Raw genomic sequence first — 10,025 nt, 5'->3', positions numbered from 1 at the left:
ATCTCCCGGGCGTCATCCTTGAGGAGATCATCTCGCTTCTCCCCACCAAGGATTGCTGCCGCACACAAGTCCTCTCAACTCGGCGGCTCCCTCTATGGCGCACCGCGCCCCTCAATCTCGACTGTCGTCAGATATCTGTCCTTCCTGAATTTGATCTCATCAAAGCCATTGTCTCTTCTCACCAGCAGGGCCCCGTTCAATGCCTCTGCATCCCGACAAGCTACCTGCTGTCCATACCCGGCAAGGTGGACGCTTGGCTGACATCCCCTGAATTCGGAAAACTCCAGCAGTTTGAGTTCTACCATTACCACGAAAGTTTCATACCACGAACATACCAAAAATTTGTGCCCACACCACCGTTGTCCATCTCACAGTTTTCCTCCTCTCTCCACACCGCCACCTTAGCCCGGTGCCATCTACCAGACGATCTGGTACAAATGCTTCGACTCCCACTGCTAATTTTTTTTTTCGCTTGTGGTGGTTTATTTATCGGAGGCCTCACTACACAGCATCATCCACTCCAGTTACCCTGCCCTGGAGTGCTTCCTGATTGTTTTGTGAATAGAAATCGGTATCAGTTGTCTCCAAATAAAGTCGCCTCACCTTAAAAGCATTGGAATTTTTTTTAAAGGACAGCAGCTCATCATCGAAGATGCCCCTTCACTTGAAAGGTTGCTCCTTCATAATTGTTATACACCTTCAGAAATAACTGTCATCTCTGCGCCCAAACTGGAGACCTTGGGTGTAATTCGTGACCCGTTTAATAATCACAAGGTGTTGGTGTTTGGCTCCTCACTTTTTCAGGTACCGTATATTATCATCTACACATTTGTAATCATATGCTGCATTTTTCATTTGTGCGCATAAGTTTTATATCATCTTGGAGTACACTTTGGGTACAAATATTATGTTATATGCTCAATGAAGAGTTCGTCCATTGATAGCCTATCAATGCTGCTGGATTCTATCAAGATCATATATAAGATCATATATATCAGTATGTATAGTTTTGATCTGGACATAATTATTGGCTTGCTGCGATGCTTTCGATCTCTGGAGAACTTATACATAGAGGTGATAATTTCATGCAAATTGAAAGCCCGTATATATTGTACTAGAATTAACTGTTCAACTGTCGTTCTTTCGACATACTCTTTTTTCAGACCTTAACTGTTTTCAATCTTCATGTCTACTTAGGGAGAACCACATGGAGAAAAACATATAACCAATCGTTGGCGTAATAAGCACAAGGATTTTCTCGGTTCTCATGACATTCGTTTGAGGACAATAACGATGGGACGATATGCATCCAACCAGGAAAACAGAAGCTTTGTCACATTCTTCTTGTTGAACACGAGGTTACTATTGTCCATGAGGCTTAATTTTTATAGCAAGAGATTTCTCATGGACGAACATGTTGAACAGCAAAAAAAAGAAGTTTCAGGTGGACAAATGGGCTTCTAAACGTGCTCGGCTTATATTTACAATAAGTTGTAGACATCCTAAAATAAATTGTTTTGCACAGGATGTTGATTTTATGGATCAGACCGATCCATTTGTTTGTGACTGCAAAAAAGAGTGTTTGGGTTAGATGTTACTGTCATGTTAAATCTGGGTTTTGTCTAAAAATTTGATGAACAATTAATCCTTGGGCTTTTTGTACCATTTGTATGCTTGACTTGCATGTTGTTGCCCTCGTACTCCCCTCCACCTACCACTACACTGCCGCATCTTCCATGGCTGCTGTTCGTTCCCGTCCCAGGCCTTGCCGTCGTTCTCCGCCTTGGTTATCTCGCTGTGCCCGCTGCCGTCTGGCGTTGTCAACATGGTCAACAACCAAGAGGAATTAGGAGATGACTGTACGTGGAGAGGCTGACAGTAGGGACCCACCAGGGTCATTGCATTTCGCAAGCAGGTGCCTCGTTATTACAAGCCAAAAAAATACTTCCTCCTAATTGTTTGACAACTAGGTTCCACGCCATTTTCAATGTAGTCAATAAATGAGAAAATTACACAATGAGTGGATAACACCAGGGACCCAGCAGCTCGCCCAGTTGTTTTTCAGTTTCAGAGAAGGAGCTCAACTGTGCGCTGTGCGGGGGCTGTGGCCCGTTGTCGGTGTCAAAACCGGCGGATCTCGGGTAGGGGGTCCCGATCTGTGCGTCAAGGCTGATGGTAACAAGAAGTAAGGGACACAGGTGTTTACCCAGGTTCGGGCCCTCTTGATGGAGGTAAAACCCTACTTCCTGCTTGATTAATATTGATGATATGGGTAGTACAAGTGTAGATCTACCACAAGATCGTAGAGGCTAAACCCTAGGAGCTAGCCTATGATGGTATGAATGTAATTGTGATCGGCCTTCTAAGGACCAACCTCTCCGGTTTATATAGACACCGGAGAGGGCTAGGGTTTACATGGAGTCGGTTACAAGGAAGGAAATATAATATCCGGATCGCCAAGCTTGCCTTCCATGCCAAGGAAAGTCCCATCCGGACACGGGCCAAAGTCTTGAGTCTTGTATCTTCACACTTCAATAGTCCTGACGTTGTACACAGTCCGGCTGTCCAGATACCCCCTAATCCAGGACTCCCTCAGTAGCCCCTGAACCAGGCTTCAATGATGATGAGTCCGACGCGCAGTATTGTTGTCGGCATTGCAAGGCGGGTTCCTCCTCCGAATACTCCAAAGTAATCATCGAACACTCAAATCGTGTCCAGATCTGAAAAAAATGATCTTCGCATACCACCGTAGAGAGAATGATATTTCACAAATGCAATCTGCTGACAACTTTTCCTGATGACGTGACATGTTATTATGATCGGATCCATTACGAACCGTTTCCACACAACCAGCTACAACGCATATCACGAGGCGGTTTCTGTGATACCTCTTGTCAAGGCAGAGATCGTGTCCCCTTATTACGGGATTCTCATGAATACGGGTATGGGTAATCTCACCACACCATTAACCGTGGTGCTTGGGAAACAAGCAATTCCCAACGGGCAAGTGGGGAGGCGCACCGCTTCCGGCGCCTCTATAAAGGGATAAGATTCCCCCATTTTCACCTACGCCTTCTTCCTCCTTTGCCCACTCTTGCCCCCTCGAGCTCCAGTGCCCAAGCCCAAGTCTTCCCCGCACAGCTAAACATGTCCGGAGTAGGAGGCAAGTGGGTGGCTTCTACCATCCAGGAGAAGCACATCGCCAATCTTCGGGCGGCCGGATACTTGGCCGCGGACATAGCGCACCGTCTACCAGATGCTGGGCAGGTCATTCCGACCCTAGGACCCCACGAGAGGGTCGTATTCGTCGCCCACTTCGTCCGTGGACTGGGATTTCCACTCCATCCCTTCGTCCACGGGCTTATGTTCTACTACGGGCTAGATTTTCACGATCTAGCCCCAAATTTCGTCCTCAACATCTCGGTGTTCATCATCGTGTGTGAGGCCTTCCTCCGCATCCGGCATCACTTCGGCCTATGGCTGCAAACTTTCTACGTGAAGCCGAAGGTGGTAAGAGGCCAACAGGCGGAGTGCGGAGGGGCCATGGTGAGCCGAATGCTCAATGTCACATGGCTCGACGGCTCCTTTGCGGAGACCGTAAAAGGATGGCAATCGGGGTGGTTCTATATCACCGAGCCGCGCGGCGCCAACTGGGCGGCGGCCCCCGAGTTCCGATTCAGAGCCCCCATGCGGCTCACCTCCTGGGAGAGGAAGGGCCTGTCCTGGGGCGACTCCGCGGAGCTGGCCGGACTCCAAACATGCGTCAAGAGCATGAAGGACAAGAACATCAAGCTTGTCAACGTGATCCAGGTCATGCTCGTTCGCTGAATCTTGCCTTGCCAGAGGCAGGCAGTCAATTTGTGGGAGGAGCTCCAGAGGCTCTATGACATGACGCACAAAGGCGCATGGAAGGAGCTGTTCAAGGCCTCCAAAGTGCCTCCTCCGACATCCGAGGACCGCGGGCTTCACGCCGCGCGGGCTCCAAGGCTGGTGAGTTCTTAGACCGACACCGGACCCAGTTCTCCCGATATACTCATTGGAGTGCCTTAAGTAGTTGTGTATATTTATTTCAGGATTACGTGGAGACAGCGGAGCAGGTTTACTGCCCGGCTCCGCTGCCAGAAGACCCAGCAGATGTTCTCCTGACGGAGATGCTGGTCCCGACACCGTACAAGGTGCCGGAGAAGAAGGCCGAGAAGAAGGCCCCGGGGATCCGAAAGGGTCTCCGGCGTAAGGTTGTGCACGAAGCCTCGTCCGAAGACGACGAGGCGGACTCCTCCCACGAAGGGAAGGAGGAAGAAGAAGAAGAAGAAGCCCCATCCGAAACGGATGAGGGGTCCGGGGAGGCGGACCCGGGGGGCGGAAAAGGTCCTCGGCGCTGGTCCGTCATTCCCCTTTCATCCGATGATGACGAGTCGGATTCCTCCTGCGGAGGCGGGGGGAATCAGGAAGAGATCCTACCTTCCCCCACCGGGGGGAGAAGAAGAGAAAAGCCGCCCCAGGAGGGGAGGCTGGGGCGTCCAAGAAGGGGAAGGGGCCCCTTCCGAACTACTCTGCCATGGCCGCTCTCAGCGAGGAGGGGTGGCTGCCCAGGGGAAAGCCCCTAGCGCAATCGTAAGTATTTGCATTCTATCATGACTTCACTTCATAGTTTTTGTATTTATAATGCCGAACATATGTGCAGTCCAGCCAGGGATCACCCCGAGGTATCCTCCTCCGGGTCCCTGAGCAATTCGGAGATGAATTCGCTTCTGACGGCCACTACTCCTCAACCCGCGGACAACACGGAGGTGTTGTCCCAAAGGCTCCCAGAGCGGGGGGAGGTGCCTCTGGAGACGCCCCGAGGCGGGGTCCTAGACGTCGGACACGCGGGGTTCAAGATCCTCACGGATCGTGTCGATGAGAGCCAGGCCAGCCGGGCTCTGAGCCGAACACAATTCTGGAACCTTCGATGGTTCCGGACTCAGGCAGGCGACCCCTCGCTAAGGAGGGCGAGCCATCTGTGTCGCGGACTTCCATTGCGCATGAAGCGCTGGACAATCTGCTGGAAGCGCTTTGCGGCGCTTCCCTGGACGAAGGGCACCGTACTCTTATGAGTATGGTGATTCGGAAGGTTTCGTCTGCCAAGAGCGGACTGACCGAAGCTTGCACCAGCCTCCTAACAGGCTTCTAGGTAAGTAATAAATATGTGCAAAATTACCACCCGATAGGTAGTAGCCCCTGATACTTTGTTTGGCGTTCGGAAAGAAAAGCCGAGCAGAGGGTCAATTAAAATCCGCAGGAGTCTAATCATAAGTGTTGTTTTGAATAAGCAGGCTGTGCTGCTTGCTGCTGTTGCCCGTACTGCCGAGGTTGCCGATCTGAAACGGGACCTTGAGCAGGCGCAGGGAGAGCTCGACCTCATGAAGAGGCAGCTCGAAGAGAACACGGGTAAGTAATTCCCGTTCTTATGTATTTTAAGGTTAGGAAGAATTGGTGGGTCTAACAACTAAGTGTAGTGACCGTGTAACGGGGGCCCCCGCCGAAGTGGTGGCCCTGAAGAAGGTGCTGTCCGAGGCCGAAGAAAAGGCGGCCTCGGAATGTAAGGAGCGCGAAAAGCAAAGTGCTAGGGTAGGTGAGGTACAGTAGGAGCTCCAGGACCTCGGCAAGAAATGCGAGTCCATGGAGCATGATCTGAAGGCCAAAGAGGTCGAGCTTGCAAAGGCCCTTATGAGCTTAAAAGACGCCAAGGCCGAAGCCGAGAAAGCACAACAGGAGATCTAGGAGGCCAAGAAGATAGCAGCAGGTAAGAAGTTCTTTATGCAAAGCAAACATGTGGAGGAGGCGTTTCTATTACTTACTCGAATTCGGAGCTCTCTAGGGGCATTCACAGATCTGCCACGCAGCGTATCAGACGCTGCGGAGTTCTACCGTGCGCAGGAGGGGAACTCAACGGAGAAGCTGTTTGTAACGCCCCGGATACAACTTTCCATATTCGTAACTCCAACTCCTGCCTTTTCCGGAGATGCAATATGATTATTTCCTTCGTGGTTGGGTTTTTTTTCTTCGTTTTGCATTTTGTTCATGTAAGACTTTTCATCTCATTGCTTCATGTGCATTGCATCATGGCATCTTGCACCTCTTTTTAAAACTCAACTAAATAAACCGTATGGATCTTCGGTCCATTTAAATCAAGGGATATTCACAATGGTGATTTCTCTTTAGAACATATACTCCCAATATTATTAGGGAGCTATAATAAATATTCCATTAGCGGGAAATCACCCATAACACATTTGCATTATTCTTCAACTCTTCTTTTATCCGACTCAACTTTCTATCCTTCCTTTTCGACCTTTTAGTAAAATTGAGTTGCAATTTTACTTCTCCATAAATGTTCCAAATCTGCCCATAAATCACATTTGGTGTGTAGGGTCACCCCCCTATAATTTCAACCCATTTGGAGTTCATTCGAATGGGTTTCGAAATTCAAACTTGTCTGAGTTAAATCCAACAGGTGTGGATTTTGCTTCCTCTAAAAATCCTCAGTCTATTTTTGTCAAATTCCTCACATTTTTGTGAGTCCAGTAAAATAATCCCCATGCCCAAATTCTATCTCTACCTTCATTTCTTCTTCTTTTCTCTTCTTTGACATTTTCTGTTTTGGGGAGAAAGAAGAAGAAGAGCAGCCGCAGCTCGGCCTGCTCCCAGTAGGCCATGAGGCCCAACCAGCGGCCCAACTAACCCTCCTAAGCCCAGCTCGCACCCCTACCTAACCCTAGCCCGACCATCGCTCAATCCCCATCTCCCCCTTCGTTCTCCTCCTACGCCGCCACATACCCATCGCCCGATCCCCATCTCCCTCTCGTCTCCTCCCTTGCGCTACCTCCCATAGAGAAAGAGAGAGGAGCAGAGCCTCGCGCCCGACCCCCACGCTCGCCATCGAGCCGAGCTCGGCCTCCGCGCTACCATCGGAGCGGCCAACTCCGGCGGCCCCATCACCGTCGCGCCCTTTCGCCACCACCATGGACCGCCTTACCGCCCCGTCATCGCTCCATTCTCCGACATCCCCCTCTTCGTCAACTGCCAGGAGCGCCGCCGCCTCTCTTCGTCGCCACCAACAGGAGCTCAGCCCCATGGTCTCCCCGAGCTCCGCCGCGCCGTTCATCTTTTCCACTTGCGGATCCAAGTCCCGCATTGGCCTCGCTGTTCGGATCCGCGCCAAGCTCCGACGTCGGCCACTTCGTTCCTTTGCTGTGCCCCCTCCTCAACTTCGCCTCCCCCCGCTTTGCACCAAGGACGCCACTAACAACAGCGACGCCATCATTGTCGCGCGCCTGCAGCGCTCGACCTCCTGCCCGATCTATGCCACGCCGCCGCATCTTCCGCAAGCATCGCCAACTCTTTCCTCCATCTCCGCTGTGGACATGGTGCCGAAGACCAGCAGCTCTGTCCGCCTCCATGCGCCTCACCTACTGCTTGCCTCTGGCCGCCACCGAGACCCTCAAGTCCTACCCGGAGCCCAAGTCTGAAGACTATCGTGGACGTGTGCCTGGTGTCACTTGGATTCGTCAAGGACGCCAAGACCCGAGGCCTTTTGGTGTTGCTTTGTTTTGGAACGCCAAGTACCTCGACGCCAAAGACCCGTGTACAACTACTGACACCCGTGGATTTCACCAAGTACCTCTACCGACGACCTGAACATCTACAAAACATGAACCACTACTTCCACTACCGTCACGAGAACGACTACTTCCACTACGGCCCGTGTACCACTACTTCCTTCGACGAACTCGTTCCACCCGAAAACGCATGCTTCAAAGGTATAACCCCGAGACGACGTCCGTGGACCAAATGCATGTGTTGTATGAGATGCACCCTATGTTTGGACCATGTCCCGAATTGATCCTTGCACGTTCCTCCTCGTTTGCAATGCCGTCGGCCCGTGGGAACCCGATAACCGGGATCACCCCATCACCTTTTGCATGACACACTCATCCGCACACTTCTCTCTTGCATCGTATCTCAATCGAGTTACCGGCACCGGAATGTTGCCGTGGCACCATTTCTGTTTCGCCGCCGTGGCACCCTTTTTGTTCCGCCATGGTGACCAAATGCTTCATAACATGCTCATGTCAACATTTTCATAAATATTGCCTAAAACTTGCATATGTCATCCGCATCATGATAACAACAATTAAAATGTTTAAAATTGTTGTTGCATTAAATTGCTAGATGACATGAGGATTTTTCGGAATTGTTGTTTGTTGTTTCCGGCCTCACTTAAACTTGCCTAGTTAGGTAGTTTATTTATGTTTCACCTCTTGCCATGCTTAATAACATGTAATATTGTTGTGTTCCTAAACGAGAGAGAACTAAATAATGGATGTGGTGTTTCGTCAATATGCAACTCGTTGCATATTGAGCTCCACTTAACTTGTAGTGTTGTTTGTGCATATTGCCATGCCATGCCTCATTAAATCAGTCATGCATCATACTTGTTTGCGCATCATGCCATGCTTATGCTTGTTGGTTTACCATGTTGTTTGTTCCTTTCCGGTGTTGCTTCTTAGTTCCGGTATTGTTGCGATTGTGAGGATTCGTTCGACTACTCCCGTTCGTCTTCTTCATGGACTCGTTCTTCTTCCTAGCGGGATTTCAGGCAAGATGACCATCATCTTGGATCTCATTACTATCATTGCTATGCTAGTTGCTTCGTTCTATCGCTATGCTACGCTGCCTATCTCTTGTTGATCAAGCCTCCCAAATTGCCATGTCAGCCTCTAACCTTTTGCACCCTTCCTAGCAAACCGTTGCTTGGCTATGTTACCGCTTTGCTCATCCCCTCTTATAGCGTTGTTAGTTGCAGGTGAAGTTGAAGATTGCTCCATGGTGGACAGGATTACGTTGGGATATCACAATATCTCTTATATTATTAATGCATCTATATACTTGGTAAAGGGTGGAAGACTCGGCCTTATGCTTGGTGTTTTGTTCCACTCTTGCCGCCCTAGTTTTCGTCATACCGGTGTTATGTTCCTGGATTTTGCGTTCCTAACGCGGTTGGGGGATTTATGGGACCCCCTTGACAGTTCGCTTTGAATAAAACTCCTCCAGAAAGGCCCAACATTGGTTTTACCATTTGCCTCACCACCACCTACTTTTTCCCTTGGGAGTCGATCTCTCGAGGGTCATCTTTAGTCTAGCCCCCCCCCCCGGGCCAGTGCTTGTCTAAGTGTTGGTCCGAACCGAGCCGCCTGCGGGGCCACCTCGGGGAAACTCGAAGTCTGGTTTTACTCATAGCCTGTCTCATCCGGTGTTGCCCTGAGAATGAGATATGTGCAGCTCCTATCGGGATTGTCGACGCATCGGGCGGTCTTGCTGGTCTTGTTTTACCATTGTCGAAATGTCTTGTAAACTGGCATTCCGAGTCTGATCGGGTCTTCCTGGGAGAAGGTATATCCTTTGTTGATCGCGAGAGCTTATCATGGGCTAAATTGGGACACCCCTGCAGGGTATAAACTTTCGAAAGCCGTGCTCGTGGTTATGGGCAGATGGGAATTTGTTAATGTCCGGTTGTAGATGACTTGACACCAGATACAAATTAAAACGCATCAACCGCGTGTGTATCCGCGATGGTCTCTTTTCGGCGGATTCCGAGAAGTGAACACGGTTTTTGGGTTATGTTTGACGTAAGTAGGAGTTCAGGATCACTTCTTGATCATTGCTAGCTTCACGACCGTTCCACTTGCTCTCTTCTCGCTCTTATTTGCATATGTTAGCCACCATATATGCTTAGTCGCTGCTGCAACCTCACCACTTTACCCCTTCCTTTCCCATTAAGCTAGTCTTGATACCCATGGTAATGGGATTGCTGAGCCCTCATGGCTTACAGATTACTACAACAACAGTTGCAGGTACAGGTTTTGCGATGATCATGACGCGAGAGTGATGTTTGCTTGTTTGGAGTTCTTCTTCTGCTTCTTCTTCGATCAGGAGATAGGTTCCAGGTCGGCAGCCTGGGCTAGCAGGGTGGATGTCGTTTG

The sequence above is a fragment of the Triticum dicoccoides genome, chromosome 1B (assembly GCF_002162155.2).
Source record: "Triticum dicoccoides isolate Atlit2015 ecotype Zavitan chromosome 1B, WEW_v2.0, whole genome shotgun sequence".
Taxonomy (NCBI): Eukaryota; Viridiplantae; Streptophyta; class Magnoliopsida; order Poales; family Poaceae; genus Triticum; species Triticum dicoccoides.
Note: the sequence above shows the minus strand (reverse complement) of the source record.